A 26,191-nucleotide genomic window follows, 5' to 3' on the forward strand; every position below is an offset into this window, starting at 1 on the left:
CCAAGTCCAGGCGCAGGGCCTCAAGATGGCCGGACAAGGCAACAAAGGGGGGAGCCTCCTACACGGTCTTCCCCCGTCCACGGCGTGCCGCACCTCACCGCGGGGCCCTTTGGCCGCTGGACCGGACCCGATCCGTTGCCATCGTCATAACAGCACCACGGCCTCCCTCAGCCGACCACTCCTCTCCACCAGGGGCCGCCGACGACGCCATCACGCCGGCTGACCCCCACAGGCAAGTCTCTGGTCTCCACGCAGCGGAGGCCCCAGACCAAGCAGGGGTGTAACTTCGGATCCGCTGCTCGCAGGAGCCCCCGGGACAGATGGTGAGTACAAGCTTTCCTTCGTCTTTCCGAATCTTCCCGAGTATGTCGTCTCGGGGCAGGATGTGGGTCAGGATATGTGCGTTAGGCAGGAAGGCTGGCGGAGCCGAGCTACAGTGCGGCCATCACGGTCGCAAGCTTGGCTCCTCCCCTCTTCTTCTTGCTAGTTGAGTAGAAGCTATGTCAGTTGGGCTTGAGGAACTCTCTAATATTTCCAGCCAAGCTGCAGGTTGTTGACGAGACCACTATGTTTTTTTCAGGTCACCTGCAGACTCTTGGGGTGTTTGGAGTTGAAGAGGGTGTCCTTTACACCCAGAGTACAGAACTAGAGGGAGACAAAGGCCATCCTCACATGGGCAGATGTTTGCGCAGGCTGCCTAGGGGCAAACCCATGACTGAACAGGCAGTACACAAGCAGACCGAGGCAGTGGCAGAGCTGGAGACACTGTGCAGCCTATTGCCATCATCAACAAGAGTTGCAGCCCTCCTTCCAATGTGGGAGGGAGGTCACATATTGCACTCGTAAATGGGCTTGGACTCCATGCATTGCTATTTTGTAGGTCGAGCTTGGGCAGCGCATGCGCTGCTATGCAAGGCATGCTGTATTCGAGTATAGACTTGAAGCCCGCCCACTCTCCACCAATATTTGTCATTGGCTTGTGTCATTGTCCTTCATAGATGCTGGCTTCTGATTTGTTAATAGGCTTGTTAGTATCTCCTTAGTACCGCCTTGTCTTCATTTGTAACCTCCCATGAGGAATGGCCCATTTACTTCTCTTTTTACACGCTATGTCTTATTTAGTCTGTTTGCACTATTTTTTCAATGAGTTTCTGTTACTGCAAGGAGGATGTGTGTTCCTGCAACATTCAGCGTGCCAAGCACGCTTTCACTTTCCGAGCAGCCCAGGACAATAGCGGACGTTTCTTGGAAAATAAATAGGTCTTGTATTTACAAGAGTTTGAGCCATTGGTATTGTAAATGACAATGCCTTTTATTTATGTTTAATTATCAAAACAGATAAATAAAAGGCATTGTCATTTACAATGCTAATAGGTTAAACTCTTGTAAATGTGAGATCGATTGCATTGCAAATACTTGTTTCCTTTCTGTTGCTGAGGCTCCCCCTGAATCCAGTAGGAACACACTATTTGAACCCTAGTAATGGTTCGTAATTGGTTGCAGGTTAGTTGTGGCCCTGACCGAGGAGTGGGAGTTGAGGACTTTATGTTGAGGCTAGCCTCTGTGGAGAAGCAGCATCGAGTTCTACATTTCATCTGGGGGAAACAGCTGGATGGGACCAGGGATGGTCGACATATGAGGGTGGTAAAGCATGGCTAGGAGACACATTACCTTGGCAACACACCTGCGTACACAACTGTCTCCATTTAACGTTATTACTTGGAATGTCTGGGGGATGGTTACCTCTGAAGCGCAGGCAAGCACAGTTGGCACCACCTATTCAGGATATGCTAGAGGGGTCCTTATTTGGGTGGCTCCGAGGGTACCACTGAAGACGGACCTCGCGATGGTGGACCACGAGGATAGATATATGTTGGTGGAGAGGGCATTGGATGGAGCCTCTCTCACAGTACTAGCTCACACATGGACAAATGCATGCCATCTGGTGACCATGCACCTATATATGAGGGAATGCTCGTTTTTCTCCCCACTCCACCAACTACACACCAGAATAGATCTCTTTCTCTGTAACTCCTACATGGCATCACGAGTGATGACCTCTGAGAACCTGGGCCGTATACTCTCCGACCACAGTCCCCTCAAAATGACACCACAATGGGGCAGACGGACGACACCGGGACCACCTGGAATCTGCACACCCTGGCACTGCAGGACAGAGTGTTTAGAGACACTGTGAGAAAGCACATCACTAACTACTTCCCTGAAAATGAGGGAACTGCCACTGATGTGGGTATCGAATGGGATGAATGCCTTTAAGGTGGTCACACAAGGCTAATGTATTAAAAGTTCATATGGGCTAAAACACACACTGCGACTCGAATCGTTGAGCTTGAACATGCTACACGGGCAACAGAGGTACAGGCGGGAACTGGCGTAGGGAACGGATCAAAGTGATGCCTCCTTCACAGGGAACATGGGAAGCGGTTGCTAGACTGGGGAAACTAGACTACGCAGAATATGTGGCGCAGCAACATGCAGAGGGAGACAGGGCTGGGTGAGTACTGGCATGGCTCCTGAGGTTGGAGAAACCTGGGGCCCACAAGATTCCAATGGAGCGGGTGCCGAATACACTGGCTGACATTAATAGTCTTTTTCGATCATTACACCTCACTGTACAGAGCGGAGCAGGATCAGATAGGCCCACCCCCACGAGCTCCTGGACGTCCTGTCTGTCCTGTGCCTGACCCCCTTCAGTGCCACACTTTAGATGAGGTGCTGTCTGTGGACGAGATCCAGCTCGCGATTGGTCAGTTAGTATGAATAAGATCCCTGGAATCTTTTCTTCCCAGTAGAATTCTATTCAGCATATAGCGCGACCCTAGTGCAGAAATTACACAAGATGTTCCTAAGGTCCACAAAAGAGGGGACACTCCCAGCATCCCTCTGAGAAGCACTGATAGGGGTCTTACCCAAACTGGGCAAAGACCACTGGAGGCTTTCGTACAGACTGCTTTCCCTCCTCAACTTGTACTACAAGGCACTGGGGAAGGTTATTGCAATAGGAGTACTACCCTACCTCTCCACATTAGTCCACAAGACCAGAATGGTTTCATCCCTGGGAGAAGCACATTTTTAAATCTACGCCTCCTCTTCCGATTGATGGGAAGAAAATCTGCAGGTAACCCCACCAGCTCTTTCTCTAGACATCTAGAAGTCATTTGACACCATGTGGTGGCCCTACTTGATGGACGTACTGAGGAGAATGGGATTGGGCCCAGAGATAGTGCTATGGATAACAAAACTCTACACTCTCCCCAGTGGCGTCACTAGGGTTGGTGTCACCCGGTGCGGATAACTCATGGTGTCACCTCCTCACGACTTACCACATGGACCTCCTCCGCTCCGAGTCCGCCAGTGGACACAGATGGCAAATAACGGGACCATACAGAATCCTTAGTAAAGTTTGTAAATTTAGTTCTTAGTTAGCCCATTTCTTGGGCGCTATCGGGTCATCAGCGCTGGGTACAAATTATCTTTAGATCAACTAGGCAGATAGCCGTCATCCTGGTAAAACACATCTCAAAATCCACGGGGACAAGGTAGTCACCACCAGACATCTCACTATTCATGCGCCTGCAACACCCGAATCAACCCACTCCCAACTTAACAGGATATGAATACTTGCCTCTGGATCTGTTAATGACCACCTCACCAGGACTTTAAGCCTTCTCATTGATACCACAGGGTGCCAATTAAGATAGATTCTAGAACCGCAACAAATTCAATCACCCCAATCATACAACTTACCCAAGAACAAGTGACCTACATGAAGAGTTCAACCCTAGCTGCAAAAACACACTATCAAACCTAGCTGCAGAAACACACTATGTTTCTTGCAAGGAGGAAGTTAAAGATTATGGAAAGGAGTTATAGCATGGTCGCTGGGTTCCTTGGTGCTACCATTCCTCCTTACCCCTGCGCATACCATGCAATCCACTAAGCAGTACTGCGATTGCAGGACAGCCCATTCTCACAAGCACCCTCCATGGCTTTAACCACAGAGCACCTCTCAAACCCCAGAGTTCTCTAACCCACCAGCCCACCCTCCAGCTCTAACTCAGGGCACAAGCAAACTATAATGTGTTTCCTGGTGAACAGCATATATCTACAAATTGTACTTTACTTAATTTTACTCAATGCTAGGTATTATTATACTGTAAGGGAGATGCCAGCCTAGCCCTTTCCAACCTCTCTGATCAAATGATAAAACTTTTTTCAAACTCACGACAGGACGGCACTGGGCCGAGTGCAACGAGGACCCGGTGCCCGGGTTGCCGACCGAGGGAGGGAGCTTCCCGGGCCCGGGGCGCGCAATTTATTCATTGGGCGGAATCATTCTGAGGTGTAGACTGACAGTGACAATGTCTTTCCTGTGATATTCCCCGGGTCTAAAAAATAACCCCGGGTGGGCAGAGTACACTGGGCCCAGGTATAAAGAGAGTTTCTCTGGCTCTGACTGTCCTAGGGCGGACGGGGGGCCTGGCCTCGGGGGCAGTCACATGTTACCTGGGTTCTGAGGATGAGTGCTGGCACGCGCCCAGAAGGAGTAGAAAGACAGACACACAGCAACACACATAAATAAAATGGTAGTGAATTTCTGAATACATTACTAGACAAGTCATTCTTGTCAGAAGAAAGACAGAAGAAACTCAAAATGTTAGCACATATCTCATCAAAAAGAAAATCAGTTTCTGTTCGCCTTCTCAAATCACTTCTAAGCATGATGTAATCTGCCATTTTGCTAGTACCTTGTGCCTGCCTAAGATGAGACCTTTACAGGAGGGATTAGACAAATATGGATTCAGATCAAAGGCCCCATTGAAGATATCATCAACATCACACCAATTATGATAAAAGATCTTCCTTGGTGGATAAATGCAAACAATCTCTCATCAGAACTAACGTTCTTACCCCAAATTCCCAAATATGTCATTACTATAGACACTTCTTTGGAAGGTTGGGGATCTACAAAACAGCAGAAAATGGACCCTGACTCAATCAAAGATGCACATAGATTTCCTGGTACTCTGGGCAATCTCACTTGCCCTACGAGCTTTCTTGCTGAGAAACGATCTTTAGTGTTGATACGAACAGACAACACAACCAGGATGCAATACCTGAACCAACAAGAGGTACAAGATCTCTGACCCAATCACAGGTGGCACTAGAAATATAGAAATGGGCTTTAGCACATCAAGTAATAATATGAGCAGAACATCAGCCAAGGGTGAGCAACAGTTTGGTGGACACTTTAAGCAGGACAAGCCAAAGTTGCCACGAATGGAAACTAAATCAATCCATTCTGAACACAATCTTGCAGAAATGGGGCAAGACAACACTAGATCTCTTTGCATCGCAGGAGAACCGGAAATGCCGCTTTTATGCAAGACGGGTTGTGGGGGAAATGCGTTTTTGATCAGGTTGTCAGGGATCCCCCTCATCGGAAGCGGCTCCATTAGAGCGGAGGAACATCGCCCCACTACTAAAATGCTCCCAGAAATGCCCCAGAGATGAAAAATAAAACGGTAATAAAGTTAATTTATTACCATTTTCTTTTCCATGGCACTAACCCATCCCTAACCAAGTGTCAGGATGGATCCGGACCTGCTGAGTGGTAGAAGCACGGAGGAGTGGTGGGCTGCCTGTGCACTTAAGTTTAAAGTGCGCATATCACTTTGGCCGGCTGTTTTGCAACGGGCAGCCAGACATGCACCCTCTAAACCTCTCTAACCCAGCCATCTTAGACAGCTGGGTTTAGAGTAAGCACAGGCCTCCAGTGCCTCAAACGTGCTGAGGGAAGGCCACTACCTTAAATCCTGCTACTTCTCTCATGCTGGTTACCCGCATGTGAGCAGCACCAGGATTGGTTAAGGGAGTTGGCTGGGGTCCGATCTGGAGCCTGGAGAGGAGAGGAGAAGAACACCGGATCGAGGAGGACATGTCGTGCAGCAAGCAAGAGCAAGGAGAGTGAATTTTTATTTTATTTATTTTTAACATAGGCACCTTAGAGTTAGCGCACATGCATTCACCCATTTGCCCGCCTCACCACTCTCCATAGTTGTCAGCCGCCAGAAAGGTTGAAGAGGAAACCGATTCAGATGAAAGTAATTGCTCCACAGTGGCACAGACAACTAGTTTACTGTCAGAGGAGAATCACATTCAGCTGGAACCTCAGAAGCATTTGCTATTGATAAGCCGCTAGCAGATGCTTCATCCAAACACCTACTTCTCTGCACTTATTGGCCTACCTCCAGTGAATACCATGAGCTTCCAACATTTAAATATCCCATACTACTGCAGATATATCCTTGCGAGAGTCAGAAAGCATAACACTTACAAAACATATCAACTAAAATTGAAGCGCTTCTGCTTCTAGTGACAAAACGCATAAAGTCACCCTATATTAGCACCTCCAGAACAGGTCCACAAACTGGGTACGCCGCGCATCTGCATCGCACCAGCATCATGCCTCATCACATGCATCATCACCACCAGTGCGTGCAGTATTTTAATTTGTAAGCAGGTGCGCGACTGCGCACCGTGGCGTGCGCTTGCTGCTTGCACTATAAATAAAATAAAGCAGCACTGGTAGCCGAGCAGAGGTGAGGGCGAGGCTGAAGCTCAGGCTGCATACCACTGTGCAGTGCAGAGCGAGCCAGCCAGCGTAACTAACCAGATTGGTGTCACCCCATGATGGGGTGACACCCGGTGCGGTCCGCACCCCCGCACCTCCCTAGTGACGCCACTGACTCTCCCAGCGACCTGGATGAAGATGGACAGAGAGATCTGCTGCATTCAGAGTCCACAGGGGTACAAAACAGGGTTGCCCGTTGTTGCCGATCATCTTTGCACTGGCCATGGAGCCCCTTGCGTGCCTTTTCCCCTCTTGGGCCCACAGTGTGGGATTCCGAGTGACAACCCCTAGGAGATCATCTCATTGTATGCGGATGGCGGATTAGTGTACCACAGGGATGTGGGTAGGGACCTTCCAGGGGAGGTGAAGATGCTAGACAACTTTGGAAGGGCCTCTGGCCTACTGCTGAACTGGGCAAAACATGGCCAATTCCCCATGCAGTCTCTCACTCAGAGGGAGTGGGAAACACTGCCTACCTTAGCAATGGCCTGGGAACCTGAATCTTTCCACTAACTGGGCATGAACATATACCATTCCGATAGCAATCTTGTACAAGGGAACTTGGGGGTATTTGTAGTGAGTATGCAAAGGCCTTCTGGGACTCCCTGCCACTGTCACCATTGGGCAGGGTGGCGATAGCTAAGATGCTGGTGCTGCCTAGATTATTGTACTATTTCACAGCTCTCCAAGTTTCTCCCCCGGTTCTTCTTTCCAATTTGGTTTGGCAATGTAGCCACAAGAGAGTGATGTTGCATACAATATATGCCCCATGTGAGGTTCCGTGACAATTGTAAGTGGTGTTTTCGACTCACACGAATATGGTCGAGTCTAGTATCTATGAACCGCAAATGACGAGTTTAGCAAGTGTGCGCAGTTTCGCTGTGCTAACTTAAACCGTTCGTTTGTTATGTGGGTTTGTCATCTGTACCCACGGGTTCCATCTTAGATACGGCATCCATTTTGTCTCTTGCCCTCAAGTAGCCAGCGAACGGACGCTGTCCGCTTCGCGACCCTGGGACTCCCAAGATATTTGCGGAAGACGCATGTTCTTTGAAAGTGTCTTTATGACGAGGGGGATGCTACTGTAAGGCAGATGGCGCCGCTCGAGGCTCATCTTGCCGCACGGGCTTATTGTCTCAGTTGTGCATCTCATTAGGCACGTCCCTTTGATGCCTGTATCTCGTGCTTCTCGACACTCCCCTTTTACACCCTTTCCGATCTCCCCACTGTTTCCGTCTTCCTCTGCACCTGTCTTCGTTCCTGTTTCGATCTACTTTACTGCTGATTGGAATTTGCTAATGGTGGGAAGATGGGTTTTTACAGTTGGGAACCGCCAAATGTTTCCGCACTTATGTTCCGGATCTTGTGTGTTTCAAAGTGATCTAAGCGACCCCTCTGAGAGCGACTTGTGGGAACCAGGTTGTAAACTATTGTGTATCATGTTATCCTATGGGTAGAAACTGTATAAAAGGAGCGATCCACAAATACAATTTGAAGCAGTCTCCCCGAACTACACTCGATGTACTTCCTGTGACTTCTGTGTTCCCTGCAGTAAATAAACCTTGACTCTTTGACGCCGAAGGAAGTGCCCCGTGTCTCTGTGATTTGTACGCCGGAGCAGGTTACCCACGAAGGTTTCAGGTGTTGTGCCCTGGCACCGCTGGGTCCAAAGAACCCAGTCCTTCAGTTGGCGCCCAACGTGGGGCTGCATCAGTGGTACCGGTCCAAGCCTGACGATCGTGAGGAACTTCGTGTGAAATCTCCGAGGGAAGGTGCACCCCGCTTCATCGATCCTGTTGTCGAAATAAGTGGCCCGAAGACTTTTCCCGCGAAGATTCCCGCCTCCTAACGGCTGCGACGGACTGCTACCCTGACTGTAGACCTGTTTTGGCGCCTGGCGTAGACCTTGGTATAGCGAGACGATTAGACGGGCCTTCCTGAGGACGCCATTGATCTTTGAGTTAAGTATTTGTGGGTCGCTCCCAGAGTTCTTTGTTGTAAACACTTTAGCGAGTGTTTTTGTTGTAGACACTTTAGCGGGTGTCTTTGTTGTACACGCTGTGTAAGTGTTTTTGTCGGTGACACTTTGCTAGCGTACTTTGTTGTTGTTGTATTTGTTTGACGACTGCAGCCGCCAAAGACCGAGGGTTTTGTTCTTGCTGGGACTTGGTAAATCCCGAAATCCCGTAACCCTTGAAGTTTGTGAAACTCGGCTAGTGTGCAAGATGCCTGGTCGCAGTACTTTGTTCAGTTGCTTTAGACCTTGTGGTGCGGATTCCCTGCTGGAGGACTCGTGTCCGATACCTCCGGTTGGAACTCCTACTTATGACCTATATAGCAAACATGGGCTAGGCCCGATTGCTTTTAACGATTATTGGATCAAATATACAAAGAAAGACGGCGATCTTCGTTGGCCACCTCACGGTAGCTTCGAAGCGTCGATCTTAGATAATTTGGAAATAAAGTTGTTCGAACGTAAATCAAGGCCGGCCATGTTTGATGCCTTTCGGTTCTGGCGCAAAGAAGCCCGACAGAAAGAGATCAGACAAAATAAACGTAGTCAGCGAGATACTGTTGCTACTATAGTGAAGAAAGCTGAGCAGTTTCAGCGTGATAAGGAGGATAAGGATAAGGAAGTGTTTGAGAGATTACAGCGTATGTCCATAGACAAATGCTATCCTGTTTTGTCTACGGAGTCGGATAAGAAGGAAGAGGCAGTTGAGGATTCTTTAATGTCCTATCTTATGAAGTCGCCACCTCCGTACGTACAGGGTACCGCAGCTCCTGTGGTCCCTGCCGTACCTGTTCCACCAGTTCCTCAACCTGCACTTGCTCTTCCGACTGTTCCTGCTCCTTTGCCTGTGTCTATTCCTACTGCTCCTCCGCTTCCACATACTCCTACTCACACTACTGCTCCTGTGTTGTTAACCCCTGTTGCTGCTAACGTCTCTACTCCTTCTCTTGTTAGTCCTGTGTCTTACTCTTCTCCCTCTACTCGTAATCGTGATTCTCCCCTTGCGACAAACTTCTTTCAGTCGCTCGGACCTGTTTTTGGGTCTGCAGGTTCTGATGGTCCACAGAGACGTAGCCAGCTTCCTGGTAATAGAGAACGTGTTGCGCTATACAATATGGCGATGGGTTGGATGATAAACCCTGTTAGAAATCCACCTCGTGTTGTCCTCGAAACGTTTGATCAATTCAACATACCTACTCAGAGATATGTGTTTGATGAAATGTGCAAGTTCTTACATGATCAGATAGCGGCTGTTGCGCCTGACGAGGTGCTGACCGCCCTGTCTAATCTTCGGCTTCAGTTCGCAACTGGACTGATAGTCGACACTAATGTCCGACGTGCTATTGAACGGTTGCTATCTCTTCGTCCTGCTCCTATTCCTCATGCATTGTTCGTTGAGGACATTGAACAACGAGATGGGTCTGGCCAATATCCTATGCGAGAAGTTCCGCCAGTTTGGGTACCCGCTGATAATACTAATGCTAATGCTCCAATACCAGCACATTTCCAGAGAGTGTGGATACACCTCCCTTGGAAACGATCGGAAGTGCTTCAGGTGAAACAAACTTTGCCTGATCCTCGCAAAAATCCTGCGGGGTATTACAAAGAATTATCGCAGCTCGTAGACGCTACGATAATGAATCTGGCCGATATCGACATGTTGTTTGGCAATGTCGTACCGCAACCGGTATGGGCCAAGATTCGTCACCAAGATCACGCGAATGAATTAGGTGGTGATTGGGCTGCCATTACAGCGGCAGACGCTGGACAAGTGGCTGCTACTAAACCCGATCAGTTGATTGAACTTCTTCCCCAGCGAATCATTACGTTAATGAAAACGCTTATGCCAGCTATGAGGGTAAATTGGGACAAGTTGTCAGCCTGTAAGCAGAAGAAAGATGAGAGTGTTTCAGACTTCTTTACGAGGTTCGAGGAAACATTCGTCGATCATAGTGGGCAGGATATGGGTACTGAGGGTGGACAGAGGTTGTTTGTGGATAAATTCGTATCGAACTTATTGCCCGACTTGTGCAATAAATTGAAAAATTCAGAAAGTGCGTGGGCCGTTTCTACATCAGCTCAGATATTGGCTACGGCACAATATTACGAAAATAGAGAAAAAGAGGAAAATGACCGTGCCGATAAAGAGACGAAAGAGCTGAAAACTAAAGTGTTGTTACAACAAGCATATCCGCCGCGTTCTAATCAGAATGCGCCTCAGCAAAATAGATCGCAGTCGCAATCGAATCGATCGCAGCCGCGTAATGATTCATCTTTTCAGAGATCTTCGTTGGGGTACAACCAATGTGCTTATTGTAGACAGGAGGGACACATTAAATTCAATTGTCCTGCTTTAAATGACCGTAGTGGTGGTAATTCGTCTAGAGGAGGTCGTGGTGGTGCACAGCACGCATCACGTGGTAGAGGTCGTGGTGCTCAGAACGACTGTTCTGATAACTCGTCAAATTCTAATAATTGTTTCGACCAACGTGGATCATCGCAAGGACGATCTGCGCAGTACAATGTAGACGATTATTACGTCGATCAGGGAACTGACGATAGTAATTACTAGGACAGCCAAAGACAAGGAGAGGGAGTGGTATCAGTTCCGGTTGATCAGAGAGGGCCTTACGTCGCAGTTGCTACATCGGGCGTCGTTGAGCCTTTTCTGTTGGACACTGGTGCAGCGAAAAGTTCTATCATGCATTCGAAACTCCCTGGCGCACCTTTGTCTGGCTTAACAAATGTATCTGTTGGATTCTCTGGCGCCCCCGTTAGCAATCCAGTTTCGCGCCTTTTGCCCCTTAAAATTGGGCCTCGTGAGCTCGAAGCTCCGTTGATTTTAACCACTGGTTGTGGTGAAAATCTTTTGGGTCTGGATTTGCTTAAACGCTTGTATGCGACTTTGTATTGTTCTCCTGCGGGTGTAAAGCTTACGTTAGGAGAGAGGGTAGTCTCTCCCATGTACTTGTCCCTCGATCAGCTTCCACCGGAATTGGATTCTCTTCCTGCATCTTTGTGGGCGACGGGTCCAAACGACGTGGGCCTACTTGATATCTCCCCTTATGTTGTTCAGTTGAAATCGAATGTGCGATTGCCACGTATTCCCCAATATCGTATCTCCCTGGATGGTGAACGAGCTTTGTTAGCGATCATCTATGATTTGATCGAGAAAGATGTCATTGAAGAAACTCGGGGAAACGTGTGCAATAGTCCTGTACTGCCCATTCTTAAACGTACTGATCCTACCAAACCGCCTGTTTATCGTTTTGTTATCGATTTACGGGAGGTGAATAAAATTGTGGTTCCTCAATTCCCTGTTGTGCCTGACATTACGGCGCTACTGACTCTGATTCCAGCTACGGCTTCATGGTTTTCGGTGATTGATTTGAAAAATGCGTTTTTCAGCATCCCGATTGCCGAAGAGAGCAGGGACCTTTTCGGTTTCTCTCTTGGTGGACGTAGCTTCCGGTTCAAACGCGCTCCTCAGGGCTACTGTGAGAGTCCATCGATTTACAGTCAAGCTTTGAAGGGTCAACTAGATGCGTTTAGGTTGCCGGTTGGTGCGGCTTTAATCCAATACGTCGACGACTTATTGGTGGCTGCTGATACTCAGGACATTTGCAAAATTGCTACGGTGTCGTTGCTGCAACATCTCTGTGAGTTACATCACAAGGTGTCACCTTCTAAACTCCAATATTGTTGTCAAGAAGTAACCTATCTAGGTCACTTATTGTCAAAGGAGGGAAGGAGATTGACCCCAGAGAGAATTGCAGCGATTGCGCGCATGGCTGTGCCACAAACCCAAAGAGACGTGCGTGCCTTTCTAGGTATCACATCGTACTGCAGGCAGTGGATTCCTAATTTTTCATTGCTAGCGAAACCATTGGTGGCTCTTACGTGCAAGGATGTTTCGACTCCTTTACCATGGACGGAAGAATGTCAGAAAAGTTTTTCTGAATTACGTGATTCATTGTGTTCGGCTCCTGTGTTAGGTACCCCTGATTACAGCAAGCCGTTCACGTTATATGTTCACGAGAGGGATGGTTGTGCTTTAAGCGTCTTAACGCAACCTTTTGGTGGTAAGCAACGTCCATGTGCATATTTTTCCTCGACCTTAGACCCAGTAGCTAGAGCATTGCCGAGTTGTTTGAGAGCAACTGCGGCAGCTGCGGTCTCCATCCGACAATCAGCAGGATTGGTCATGGATAATATGCTTACGGTGATGGTTCCGCATGCAGTCGATACTCTTTTGAACCGTACGAAAACTCAGCACTTGACGAGTGCGAGGTTATCTGGGTACGAATTGACGCTCTTGGCAAGCCACATTCAGATAAAACGTTGTAATGTCCTAAATCCGGCAACTTTGTTACCAATTAGTGCAGAGTCAGATGCAGTAACAGAACATGACTGTTACTTGCGGACAGAGGAGGAAACAAAAGGTCGTGTGGACCTTAAAAACACCCCATTGGAAGACCCGGATGGCATCCTGTATGTGGATGGGTCATGCTTTAAATTGCCGAATGGTGATGTGACTACTGCTTATGCTGTGGTGACATTGAATACTGTTGTTGAGACTGCGAGATTGAATCAGAATTCTGCCCAAGCTGCAGAGCTGATCGCTCTTACTAGAGCATGTGTATTAGCAAAAGGTAAACGTGTGAATGTGTACACCGATAGTCAGTATGCTTTCGGTGTAGCGCATAGTTTCGGACGATTGTGGCGAGAACGTGGTTTCTTGACGTCACATGGCACGAAAATACAGCATGGCCAGCTTGTGAACGATCTTTTGGATGCATTGACTTTGCCTGCTCAAGTTGCAATTGTTAAATGTAGTGCGCATCGTAAGGTGACGGATGATGTTGGTCGTGGTAATGCGTTTGCAGATGAGATTGCTAAGGAGACTGCCCGGAACCTTAGCACTCGAATGTATGTGACGAATTCGGTTAGGTGGCCTACAGAATCAAGTATGTGTGAGAATACTATAGAGAGTGTGAAAGCAATTCAGAATGAGGCCACCGACACTGAAAAGATGAAGTGGAAAGAAAGTACGGGAAGGTTGGATGTGAATGGTTGCTGGATTGATTTGTCAGATCAGAAAAGATGGATGTTGCCTGATGCGTATGTACTGGCCGTTGTGCAAATGGCACATGGGTTAGCACATATTAGCGCGAAAGGTATTTGCAAGTTGTTGGCTGATGTGTGGAAGAATGATGGAATTACTAAGTGTGCTGAACGTTTGGTGAAGAATTGTATGGTGTGTATAATGTACAATCCTGGCAAAGGAACCCCAACTCCCCCTGGCAGTTTTGCTCCTCCTTCGTACCCCTTTGAGGTGATCCAATTGGACTTCATCCATATGGAGCGATGCAATAACCTGAAATACGTTTTGGTTGTGGTTTGCGCATTCTCCCGATGGATCGAGGCCTATCCCCTCAAAGATAATACTGCTTTGTCTACTGCGAAAATCCTACTGAAGGAATACTTTCCTCGGTATGGAATGCCTAGAGTCGTGTGGTCAGATAACGGAAGTGAGTTTGTTGGAAGTGTGATGAGGAGTGTGTGTAAGGGCCTTGGAATTAATCAAAAATTCCACAGCGCCAATCATCCCCAGTCAGCTGGATTGGTTGAAGGGTACAATGGCACCCTTAAACTAAAATTAGCGAAGATCCAGGCTACGACTGGACTTTCGTGGCCTGACGCTTTGCCTCTAGCATTACTGTCAACTAGGGCGACTGTACACTCCCGAATAGGGCTTAGTCCCTATGAAATAGTGTTCGGCCGTCCTGCGAATGTGTGGGGGGTTCCTAGGCCAGGTATATTCGTTGATCTTGAGTACCCGATGTTGATTGACTACTTACATGACTTGACTGCTAAACTGAGGTTAATTCATCAACAGGTTTACGACGCCTTGCCGACGCAGACGGAGGGTCCAGGCCACCAGCTCCAGCCTGGTGATTGGGTTGTCACCCGAAATTTTTCGCGCAAGAAGAATCTGGACCCCCGCTTTGTTGGACCTCACCAGGTGCTTTTGGCCACGAGGACTGCCGTTCGTCTTGAGGGACGGAAGAACTGGGTACATGCTACCCATTGTAAGCGAGTCCCTATTCCTTTGCCGGCAGACCCGTGGGTGAGGAAAGGCATTGCGTCAACAGAAGCAGCGACATTGCCGGCGTTTGTACCTTTCAGTGACGCACAACTTGTTGGTGAACACTCAGTGCAGCAGAAAGCCATTGTTGGAACATTGTCAGCAAAAGACTCAAGACCAAATAAACAAACTGATCAGCAGGACGCTGTCTCTTCAACGGATCCTTTGTTCGACGAGCAGACACGTCCCGGGAAACATCGATATTCTTTGCGTTCTCGCATTAAGGACTAATAAAATTGTTTTCTTGCTTTGCTGAAATTGATAACTGCAATATCTTCGTTTCCCCTGATCAACTCTGAACATTCGTATCACTGAAAATTGTTTTGTATATATATATATATCAAGATTTTTTTCTTGTATCTTTTTCCTTCCACAGCTGAATTATTGTGCTAAATAAATACATATTGTGTATTGAGGGCCGTAGGGCCGCGCGCGTACTTCCTTCTGGACAGTAGGTCTTGACGCTAGGTTAAAGGCCGTCGGTTCCTAGGAACTCCTGGGAATTGACTATTGCTGCACAGAACGAAGTGCGTCAAGAAACGTTGCGGACGGTCGTAGGGAAATGGCATTTTCAAAGCTGAACGATTTGGAAGGAGCTCAGGCATATAGAGTCAAACTGCAGAAACTCAGTCGTACGAAATGTTTTGTATCCCAATTGTTTGTATTGTTTTTAACTGCTTCCGCATTTTTGGCGGGTGGGGTGTATTACACTATGTCTTACTTCTTACTTTCTACCCCTACTCCTACTCCTTACCCTAACATTACTTCTACTGCTTCTCCTCATTCCTTTCATATTTTACCGGAACACGAACAGGCTAGACGTGTAGAATTCCGCAACAATTCCTTTATCCAGCTCCTCCATCAGCATCAGTTAGTGGTTAACACTACTAATTGTTGGGTGTGTGGGTTGATGCCACATACTACGGGTAAGGGAATTCCATATCTGGTGTTACCGTATAGTTCCCAAGGGTCAGCTCGAGCATACCAAACAATGCTTCGAAGCGCACTAGGTTTCCACCCCTCTCCAGAACGTTCCCCCAAACCGGGTCCTACCTCATGGCAGTGGGTGGTATCGATGATAATACAGGATTTGGAAGATGAGATCCATGATGCTTATCTCATCCCTAAGGCAGAGGTACAAGCCTATAGGGCACCGAATAGAGGGGAATATAGTACGTTCACTAATGAAAAGCAGCTTAAAAGCTCGTCTCCAATATGGGTCATACCCCACACTGGTAATCTTTGTCTTGTGGGTCGTGGCTCGCAAGCCTCACTTGGAGTAAGTGCTTGCACTGAAAGTTACGTTCTGTCAATGTCCCCGATCCCTGTGCTTCTGGCTGCCAAGGGTACGTACTTCATCTGTCATGATCGTGCATACACATGGTTGCCCGCAGACTTCATGGGCTCATGTTTTGTTGCAAATCTGTTGCCTCCGACGTTTACTGTAGATGCCGATTATCATAAGACTAGAGTTGTACGAGGCGTAATTAGTGAAGAGGATACTGCCGGTCAAGAGGCAGGAGACTTTTTCAAGGGTTTCCTCCCGTTTTGGGGACCTATGGTTAATAGTAGGAACCTGAGACATTTGACTCGAGTGGTAGAATCGACAGCTAACATTACTGCCAGTGCCCTTGGTAATATCACCACAGAACTTCAGGCGGAGAGACTTATGACATTACAAAACCGTATGGTTTTAGATGTTGTCTTAGCAGATCGCGGTGGGGTATGTAAAGTGATCCATTCGAGCTGTTGCATTTTCATACCTGATAATGCTCCTACTGTCTATCAAGCCATCTCGAAGTTGCACAAGATCTCCGAATCCATACACGTGGATGTAGGGGATTGGACGCTACTTGGTTGGTTTTGGGGCCTGGTATCGACTTGGGGTTGGAAGATTCTGATGATCATCGGGGTTGTGGTAGTGTTCCTGTTCACGTGTTGCCTTTGTGTGCAGTGTGGTCCTGCCTTATGTGGCCTCTGTGCTACAACGTGTATGAGACAACCATCTGTTACCAAGGGGACTCGGTTGGACAGAGCTATGCTACAACGACATCTTGATGGTCTGATGAATATCGAGTATGATTCCGACTAGTGCTTGCCTACATGAGGGCAAAAGGAGCGTCTGAGGTTCCGTGACAATTGTAAGTGGTGTTTTCGACTCACACGAATATGGTCGAGTCTAGTATCTATGAACCGCAAATGACGAGTTTAGCAAGTGTGCGCAGTTTCGCTGTGCTAACTTAAACCGTTCGTTTGTTATGTGGGTTTGTCATCTGTACCCACGGGTTCCATCTTAGATACGGCATCCATTTTGTCTCTTGCCCTCAAGTAGCCAGCGAACGGACGCTGTCCGCTTCGCGACCCTGGGACTCCCAAGATATTTGCGGAAGACGCATGTTCTTTGAAAGTGTCTTTATGACGAGGGGGATGCTACTGTAAGGCAGATGGCGCCGCTCGAGGCTCATCTTGCCGCACGGGCTTATTGTCTCAGTTGTGCATCTCATTAGGCACGTCCCTTTGATGCCTGTATCTCGTGCTTCTCGACACTCCCCTTTTACACCCTTTCCGATCTCCCCACTGTTTCCGTCTTCCTCTGCACCTGTCTTCGTTCCTGTTTCGATCTACTTTACTGCTGATTGGAATTTGCTAATGGTGGGAAGATGGGTTTTTACAGTTGGGAACCGCCAAATGTTTCCGCACTTATGTTCCGGATCTTGTGTGTTTCAAAGTGATCTAAGCGACCCCTCTGAGAGCGACTTGTGGGAACCAGGTTGTAAACTATTGTGTATCATGTTATCCTATGGGTAGAAACTGTATAAAAGGAGCGATCCACAAATACAATTTGAAGCAGTCTCCCCGAACTACACTCGATGTACTTCCTGTGACTTCTGTGTTCCCTGCAGTAAATAAACCTTGACTCTTTGACGCCGAAGGAAGTGCCCCGTGTCTCTGTGATTTGTACGCCGGAGCAGGTTACCCACGAAGGTTTCAGGTGTTGTGCCCTGGCACCGCTGGGTCCAAAGAACCCAGTCCTTCACATGGAAGATAGTGGGCTAGGTGGACCAAATTAGGAGCTTTACTGTGCAGAAGCCCAGTTGCCGTGGCCAATGTACTGATTTTCAGACACTCATAGCTCAGAGCACGTAGTCACAAAGAGGGACCTAGGGGAACCTATGATAATAAGCTAATTGATGGAACCCCGGGTAGATGCATTGCGCCCTGACTGGTTATCACAACCGCCATGCTATGCTGGCACAGATATGTCCCGCGTGAGGGCTGCCAGCTGCCCTAAAAAGTCCTTAAAAAAAAATGAAGGCTGGTGACTTTTATGCATGTCAAGATTTAGAATCCTAGAACTATAACATTATAGACATCGCTGGGACCATAGAGAGTCAAACATATGTGGATGCAGTAGTGACCAGCAGAGAAACTTTCCCACAGCCTCTTCTTTTGCAAGTGGTACAAGAACTTGCGGCAAAGATTCTTAGGAAGGTCCATACTAACTCGGGCATCCGAAGTTCAAAGATGTGACGTTGTACCTGCTAGGGAACATATCAACTAAAACATCAGCCACAATGGGGCACTATATAAAACTTATGGTGAAAGAGAGACACCAAAAAAGGACTACTGCCATCAAGGGCTAAGACCACCCCAAGGGTGAAGCATGAAGGCATGGAGGGCAGTAATAAGCAATCATTTATAGAGAGCACTGATACCAGACATGAGGTCGACCCTGACGGATTACCTAAAGAACTTAGGGGCATATTATCAAGGACCAGTGTTAAAATTATAGCCGTTTTAAAATGGCGATAATGGGCTTGATAATACGCCCTTGTTAATTCCCATAGAAGCCCAGGTTCACACCGGAACATGGGCTTCTATGGGAATTAACAAGGGCGTATTATCAAGCCCATTATCGCAGTTTTATCGGCAGTTTCCTGCCACTAAAACGGCGATAATTTTAACACCGGTCCTTGATAATATGCCCCTAAGAATGACCCCATCCTGAAGCCTTGGATGGACACCGAACCCTCACCACACTTTGATTGCTATCATTTTCAAGCACACATCTTTGTTTCTGACACATTCTAAGTTGTTGTTCTGCTTTGACCTCTTCCCTCCTTGTGTTTCTCCTTTTATGCTTTCACCTACTAACTGAATATTCTTTTATATCTGTAAAGGTTTTTGTTCTTTTCATGCAATGATCCTTTGATGGCTGAATGCAATAAACAAAGTGAGGAATAATTTCTATAAAGAATGCATATATTAGATAAATAATTGAGTGGGATAACCAGTGTGACCGCTGAGTGTACTTTTCAGGTGTAACATTTCCTTCACGCATTTTACAGGAAGCACTTTCTAGAAGGCTCGATGGAACGCCAAAGAGACAAAGCGTAAGGTGGATGTAACTGCAGCCCGCCCCCCCCCGCCACTATCAGTACTGCAAAACTGCACTATTAATGGCCTTGGCACGCTGCTATTATTATTATTTAGCTTATATTGAATTGCTAAACTGATGTGTTCTGCTGAAAATAGTCAGACAGCCCACCATGGACTGTCATCAAAAAGTGCTGGTGTTAGGAATTAAAGGCCAAATGTAGGTAATCCAAATTTACCGATTCTAAAATACAGAATTTTACCGATTCGGTATTTCAGAATTGGTAAATGGTATGTAGGTATTTATTCAGTAAATTTGACCAAATCAGTAAAATTCGGTAAATATCGATTGGGTATTTACCGATTCAGTAATTCCCATTCATTCCTATGGGCCTGGAGGCCCATAGGAATGAATGGGAATTACCGATTCGGTAAATACCGAATCAGTAATAGGGGGAAGCCTTTCAAGGGTGGCAGGGTGCCACATTGACACCCTGTTGCACCCTTGAATAGTGCATGGGTGCACATGTGGCACACATACATGCCTTAAGGGCATGTATGTCTGCCACATGGCACTTTTGAAAAAGCACAAATTTGCTTTTTCAAAGGCTTTCGATATTTTCCACCAACTTTTAGTTGGTGGTAAATACCGAACCCTTAACTCAGAAATGCACTCACTTGAGTGCTCCCTACATTAAGGTTTCGGTAATTTACCGAATCAGTATTTTAAGGAATCGGTAATTTACCGATTCCTTAAATTACTGAAATTACTGATTTGGTAAATTACCGAATCCTTAAATTTGGCCCCTACATCTCAAATGCCCAATACCGATTGGTAACGTCCGAAATTCGGTAATTTCGGCCGTTACCGACTGGTATTGGGTTACCTACATCTGGCCCTAAGTGCCGAGTACCAGAAAACACAGGCACAAATGTAGCACTGGTGTCAAGCCAAAGTTAAAGGGTTAACGTTTCTACTTTTTTTTGGTCCTTCTTTGTTGATGTGTTATGATCTTAGTAAATGACCCACACAAACAAAATTACTCAAAACTCATCTGCATTGGGTTCGAATCGATGTATTTTTACCCAAGACGCCTCCAATCAACTTCACTACTAATCAAAAATCTACCTTTAGACTAACTTGCCTCTCAGTTAAAGGCTTTCGATCAAAAGACGGAATACGTTTTAACTAGGTCAGTATTTTTGGCCCATATGAATAAAACTGAATAGATATTAGATATGGAGCTGCTGTTAAATATTTGTAAAAAGTGAATGCAAAATACGGATCGATTTTAATGACTGATGTGAGCTTTCTCAAAAGAAATTTTGTATGAATGTGATAACTTTTCTTCAACAAAGAAATCTTGAAAGAGCTTTTTCCCTGAACCTGCTGCTCTCTTTGTATTTATCCGCACCTGTAATATTGGAATATCCTCTGTGCATGAGTGTACCATGCATCGTTGAATACTTTTGTCAATTATTTGCCCCTTGGTGCCTATGCAAATCAAAAACATCCCTCAGTGCATAACCTTACCAAATATCACGAGGTGGTTTTACAGGGGTGAACCCTATTTACAACTTTTTAAATGCCCAAACTAATTTCCAGAAGTTGCAATGGACTTCATCAAGCACTTTTTGTGATGACTAGTTTAATATGCACAGGCACAAAGAAATGACAGCCCCTCTTTGCTGTTCATTTATAGATCTCAAGATTGCTTTAGTCTTCATTGATAGGCTTCTCCTTTTCGATTTAAAGCACATATTGCTTCTGCCACTTCACATACATGAGCACACTGGCCTTGATGTAAACTGGCAAGGACTTAGGCTACACAGACAAAGTTGGAAATCTTTCAAAATGAGTGCCTGGTGTGCCAATTATATTTACCTACAGCCAGATTCATCAAGCTAAATTGCGCTCGCAAAGGGCCAGATTCTGAGAATCTGGCCCTTTGCGAGTGCAATTTTTGCAATTGGGATTCATCATCCCAAATGCAAAAATCGCTATTTGCGATTTGCGAGGAATTGGATTTAAGGAATCTCTATTAAAGATTCCTTAAATGCAATTCATTAACCAATTTGAAATTGCGAAATCGCAATATTTGGTCGCTATTTACCACGAAGTCTGACTTCGTGGTAAATAGCGAAAAAATAGAAAAAAGCCCTTTAGTGCATTTTTCTCTGTTGCATGTTACACACACACATGTCCTTTGGACATGTGTGTGCGCAACACCTGTGTAAATTTGCATTTCAGGGGTGCTACAGGGTGTCCTTTGGACACCCCTGGCCCCCTTGAAATCTCTATCTTATTTGCGATTAGTTAATTGTTATTCGCAAATAAGGAATACTCCCCATTCATTCCTATGGGCCTTTAGGCCCATAGGAATGAATGGGGAGTATTCCTTATTTGCGATTAGCAATTTGCTAATCGCAAATAAGGAAGATGTAGGAATCGCAATATTTTTTGCAATTCCTTAATGAATCCCGTTTTGCAAGTCCTTAATAGCGATTCCTTATGAATCGCTATTAGAGACTCGCAAAACGGGTCTTTGATGAATCTAGCTGCTAGTGAATTACAGGTAGATTCATCAAGCCGAAATCGGCTCGCAAAGGGCCAGATTCTGAGAATCTGGTCCTTTGCGAGCGCTATTTTTGCATTTGGGATTCATCATCCCAAATGCAAAAATCGCAAGTCTAGAAATCGCTAAATTGCGATTAATTGCATTTAAGGAATCTCAATTTGAGATTCCTTAAATGCAATTCATGAACCATTTAAAAATTGCGAATTCGCAATCTGGGGCCGCTATTTACCGCAAAGTCTAACTACGTGGTAAATAGTAAAAACTTTGAAAAATGCACTAAAGTGCATTTTTCAAAGTTTCATGTTGCGCACACACATGCCCTAAGGGCATGTGTGTGCGCAACATATGTGCACACATCAATTTCAGGGGTGCAACAGGGTGTCCTTTGGACACCCCTGCACCCTTGAAATCGCAATCTCAAATTGGGAATCGCTAATTGCGATTAGCAAATTGAGAATGTCTTCCCATTCATTCCTAAGGGCCTCAAGGCCCATAGGAATGAATGGGGAGATATTCCTTAATTGCGAGTCGCAATTTGCGAGTTCGCAATTAAGGAATTACTAGAAATCGCTATTTTTGAAGTGATTTCTTGATGAATAGCATTTTCCTATTCCTTAATAGCGTATCAGTATTTTTCGCTATTAAGGAATCGCAAAATGTGTTCTTGATGAATCTGGGGGTTAGTGATGTGCCTACTAAATTCCTGTCCACAGATGGAATTCCACCCACAGTTGACATCACACACATGCCAATGCTATTTAATATGGATGATATGTTGATACTTAACAGTGCACCCATTGGGCTGCAATGACAACTAAACTGTTTGGAGGAGTATTACGTAATTAATCGGCTAAATCTTAAAAAAGTAGGTTTATGGCCTTTGGGGAAAGCTGGAAAAAACCTTATCTATATGGGTTCACCACTCAAAACAGTAAACGTGTCAGGTGCCTTGACTTACAGCTCAGAGCCTTTTGCTTGTGTTCCTATAATCGTTTATGCATGGTTTTGGTTACCATTACATTCACATATATATTAACCATATAACCATGTCTTTTTATTGAGCAATAATGTATCAATTAAATCATATATCATATATTATAATACTTAGAAAGAAATGCATTTGTTCTGGAAAATATGCAAAGATTGTTCAGACTTGACACACAAATCACAGGGCTCATTTTTCTCACAATAATGTTGAGAAATAGTATATAAGGCCCACGCGGGGGCCTTTCAAGGGGAGGGAAGGTTCAGGCATTCCAGGCGGAGCATCTTTTGTGTGAGGAAGGGTCTTCTGTGTCAAGGCCGCACACTGGACACACTGACTCTTGCTGGCTCTAGCTACATGCTACTCAGATGAACACCTACATTACATAAACAAAGACTGGCCTTTTTTCTTCTGAGCAGGCTGCAGACAGAAAGAATACTGAATTACGAGCCGGTGTGTGTGCTGCAGACCTCTTTAGAAAGTTGCCATGATTGGCAAGATTTTGATGCTAACGTAAACATTAGGTAGGGCGAGGATGAACGGTTTTCATCATATATGCCCTCCAAAGATTGCATCGCCACCTGTTTTGAAATATTGTTGCCAATTGTTCATGTTTTAGCATGCATTGTTATACTGACCATAATGTTTATATCTGCAGTTAACGGCATTCATAAGCTCTGCACTAAAACAGGCATTTTGCATACTTTTGCATAAAGTAGTTTAAAGTAATAGTGCAGATTTCTGGTGTGTTCCAGTAGCCACACCGAAGTGGCTGCATCCCAGCAGTCCTTGGCAGGCTGATCATGGGCCAATATGTATTTTCTCCAAATATGTGAAGCGAGAGGCATGGGCACGGCAAGTCTTTCTTTCCTGGGCAGATGGATTCAAACGTGCCTGCCTAAGGGTCTATGAATGTCTGCTGGGTCACATTTACAGTCAGGCCTGTAACAGCGTATCAAAGGAGTACAAGTACTCTGGTCTGCTAAATTAAAAAACACTTATATTAGCTCGAAGGTCTATCGCCAAATCAATTATTTGAGGATATTGAAGTTTAATAGAGTCATGGACAATCTTCTACACCTTCAATCAATCAATCAATCAAGGGATTTGTAAAGCGCACTACATACCCATGAGGGTCTCAAGGCGCTGTGGGGGGGGGGGGGGGGAGTCGGGGGCCGCTACTGCTCGAAGAGCCAGGTCTTGAGAAGTCTTCTGAAGGTCAGCAGGTCGCACAGGTCCTGAGAGGGGGGAATGTCGTTGGTGTTGGAGCTGGGTCTGTCGAAGGTTGGTGGGGAGGGTGTTCCAGGTCTTGGCGGCAAGATGGGGGAAGGATCTGCCGCCGGCGGTCGTTTTCCGGATGCGTGGGAGCGTGGCGAGGGCAAGGCTGGATGAGCGGAGGCTGCGGGTGGGGGTGTAGAAGCAGAGTCGTCCGTTGAGGTATGCTGGTCTGGCGTTGTGTAGGGCTTTGTGTGCGTGCATGGGGAGTTTGAAGGTAATCCTCTTGTTGATGGGGAGCCAGTGTAGGTCTCTCAGGTGGGGGATGATGTGGCTGTGTCGGGGGATGTCGAGGACCAGTCGTGCCAAGGAGTTCTGGATGCGTTGCAGCCGTCTTAGGAGCTTTGTTGTTGTTCCTATGTAGAGGGCGTTTCCGTAGTCCAGCCTGCTGGTGACGAGGGCCTGGGTGACGGTTTTTCTCATTTCGGAGGGGATCCACTTGAAGATCCTGCGGAGCATTCGGAGGGTGTTGAAGCGTAATGAAAGTAGGATTCTCTTTTCTCGATTGGTTCACTTGAAAATGGTGGATACACACTGGGTTGTTGATTTAAATTCACTATATTGATAAAAAGGTGAAATCTCGCTCTGAACGCTCCTGTCATTTGTAGTAACAATGCTGTGACGAGGTTCAGATTAAAACTTGTCTTCTCTAACTTGCTTTTAAATATGTATTATTTGACATATTTAGATTGTAATTGTTGTCTCTGTTATACATTCTAGCCCTGATGAAGTCTAAATGCATATACTGCTATAAATAGACGAAACACGTGTTGGCTAGCAATCCAAAGAGATGCTGTAAAGAACATTAAAGAAGAAGACTGACACCTATTCTGGAATTTGATGTTTTATTTAATAGTTGTTTTGTACACACTTTGATTCTGCTCGGGATATACTGTATACAATTTTGTTAATGTGGTTTACTACATTATTTATGACGATAGATAGACGTCATTATTATCCCTAGTAGCAGCTCTAATAATTCCACCTAGTACTGTTGACAATAGGGCGCGAGCTGACAACCTTCTATCTATTGCTTTTCATTGGGTGTTGAAGCAGGATGCGGAGACGGCGTTGACCTGCTTGGTCATGGAGAGGGTGGAGTCGAGGATGACCTCCAGGTTGCGTGCGTGGTTGTTGGGTGCTGGTGCTGTTCCCAGCGAGGTAGGCCACCAGGAGTTGTCCCAGGCTGAGGGGGTGGAGCCGAGGATGAGGACCTCCGTCTTGTCAGAATTCAGCTTCAGCCTGCTGTCCTTCATCCATTCGGCGACGGCCTTCATTCCCCTGTGGAGGTTGGCTTTGGCAGTGAGAGGGACTTCGGTGAGGGAGATGATCAGCTGGGTGTCGGCGTAGGAGATGATGTTGAGGCTGTGCTGGCGGGTGACGTGGGCGGGTGGAGCCATGTAGATATTGAACAGCGTTGGGCTGAGGGAGGATCCTTGCGGTACACCGCAGATGATCTCGGTGGTCTTGGAGCGTAAGGGTGGGAGGCGAACGCTCTGGGTTCTGCTGGAGAGGAAGGATGTGGTCCAGGCCAGCGCCTCCTCTTGGATTCCGGCGTCGTGGAGGCGCGCTGTTAGGGTACGGTGGCAGACCATGTTGAAGGCGGCTGAGAGGTCCAGGAGGATGAGGGCAGCTGTTTCTCCTTGTCCATTTTTGTCCTGATGTCGTTGGTGGCGGCGATGAGGGCAGTTTCGGTGCTGTGGTTGCTGCGGAAGTGGGACTTGGATGTGTCCAGGATGTTGTTGTCTTCGAGGTATCGGGTCAGTTGTTTGTTGACGATTTCCTCTATGACTTTCGCCGGGAACGGGAGCAAGGAGATGGGCCGGGAATTTTTGAGGTCCTTGGGGTCCGCCTTGGGTTTCTTCAGTAAGGCGTTGATCTCAGCGTGCTTCCAGCTTTCCGGGAAGGTTGCTGTCTCGGAGGAGATGTTGATCGTTTCCCGGAGATGGGGGCCGATGGCTGTGCTGGCTTTGTTAAAGATGTGGTGTGGGCATGGGTCAGAGGGGGATCCGGAGTGGATGGAGTTCATGGTCTTGATGGTGTCTTCATCGTTGACGTTGGACCAGGTGCTCAGGCGGCTGGTGTGCCTGGTGGTCGTGGGGGTGATGGGCTCGGCGGTGGATGTGGGGGTCGTGGCGTTGAAGCTGTCGTGGATGTC

The sequence above is a fragment of the Lissotriton vulgaris genome, chromosome 12 (genome assembly GCF_964263255.1).
Source record: "Lissotriton vulgaris chromosome 12, aLisVul1.2, whole genome shotgun sequence".
Lineage (NCBI taxonomy): Eukaryota > Metazoa > Chordata > Amphibia > Caudata > Salamandridae > Lissotriton > Lissotriton vulgaris.